At 51.3% G+C, this 1,081-nt stretch overlaps 6 non-coding genes across 6 annotated transcripts in view; all 6 read left to right on the forward strand.

Annotated features, from left to right (window-relative positions):
• TRNAV-CAC overlaps positions 1–27 on the forward strand; it is a 73-nt gene extending 46 nt beyond the window's left edge. Inside the window, exon 1 of the tRNA in view lies at positions 1–27. This exon is cut by the window's left edge and continues 46 nt beyond it. This is a non-coding gene — a tRNA (tRNA-Val).
• A 117-nt stretch (positions 28–144) lies between these two features.
• On the forward strand, positions 145–217 carry TRNAV-AAC. Its single transcript has one exon. It is a non-coding gene; the product is annotated as a tRNA-Val (tRNA).
• A 120-nt stretch (positions 218–337) lies between these two features.
• TRNAV-AAC lies at positions 338–410 on the forward strand. Its single transcript has one exon. It is a non-coding gene; the product is annotated as a tRNA-Val (tRNA).
• Positions 411–530: 120 nt separating this feature from the next.
• Positions 531–603, forward strand: TRNAV-UAC. The gene has a single exon. It is a non-coding gene; the product is annotated as a tRNA-Val (tRNA).
• Positions 604–714: 111 nt separating this feature from the next.
• On the forward strand, positions 715–787 carry TRNAV-CAC. The gene has a single exon. It is a non-coding gene; the product is annotated as a tRNA-Val (tRNA).
• Positions 788–904: 117 nt separating this feature from the next.
• Positions 905–977, forward strand: TRNAV-AAC. Its single transcript has one exon. It is a non-coding gene; the product is annotated as a tRNA-Val (tRNA).
• The last annotated feature ends 104 nt before the right edge of the window (positions 978–1,081 follow it).

A 1,081-nucleotide genomic window follows, 5' to 3' on the forward strand; every position in this document is an offset into this window, starting at 1 on the left:
TCCCCGGTTCGAGACCGGGCAGAAACACTGTGCACACGCTGGTGCATTTTGCCACAGTCCATGTGGCTTTCAACAGCCCTTTTCACCCCTGGTACTTTAGCGTAGACTTTTGTTTGGCAAGGCACAGAACAGGAGCAAGAATGGGTTTCTGTAGTGTAGTGGTTATCACGTTCGCCTAACACGCGAAAGGTCCCCGGTTCGAGACCGGGCAGAAACACTGTGCACACGCTTGTGCTTTTTGCCACAGTCCATGTGGCTTCCAGCAGCCCTTTTCACCCATGGTACTTTAGGGTAGCCTTTTTTTCCCCCGCAAGGCACAGAAGGTCCGCAAGAATGGGTTTCTGTAGTGTAGTGGTTATCACGTTCGCCTAACACGCGAAAGGTCCCCGGTTCGAGACCGGGCAGAAACACTGTGCACACGCTTGTGCTTTTTGCCACAGTCCATGTGGCTTCCAGCAGCCCTTTTCACCCATGGTACTTTAGGGTAGCCTTTTTTTCCCCCGCAAGGCACAGAAGGTCCGCAAGAATGGGTTTCTGTAGTGTAGTGGTTATCACGTTCGCTTTACACGCGAAAGGTCCCCGGTTCGAAACCGGGCAGAAACACAGTGTACACGCGAGAGCTTTTTGCCACAGTCACTTTCAGCAGCCCTTTTCACCCATGGTACTTTAGCGTAGACTTTCGGTTTGCTAGGCACAGCAAAGCAGCAAGAATGGGTTTCTGTAGTGTAGTGGTTATCACGTTCGCCTCACACGCGAAAGGTCCCCGGTTCGAGACCGGGCAGAAACACTGTGCACACGCTGGTGCATTTTGCCACAGTCCATGTGGCTTTCAACAGCCCTTTTCACCCCTGGTACTTTAGCGTAGACTTTTGTTTGGCAAGGCACAGAACAGGAGCAAGAATGGGTTTCTGTAGTGTAGTGGTTATCACGTTCGCCTAACACGCGAAAGGTCCCCGGTTCGAGACCGGGCAGAAACACTGTGCACACTGTGATACATTTGCCTATATGTCTCAGTTTACTGCTCCCTGCTAGCCAGGTTATTGATGTGCTAATGTCCCCTCACTATTTCTAAAGGTTAATT

This window comes from Rana temporaria, unplaced genomic scaffold (genome assembly GCF_905171775.1).
Source record: "Rana temporaria unplaced genomic scaffold, aRanTem1.1, whole genome shotgun sequence".
Taxonomy (NCBI): Eukaryota; Metazoa; Chordata; class Amphibia; order Anura; family Ranidae; genus Rana; species Rana temporaria.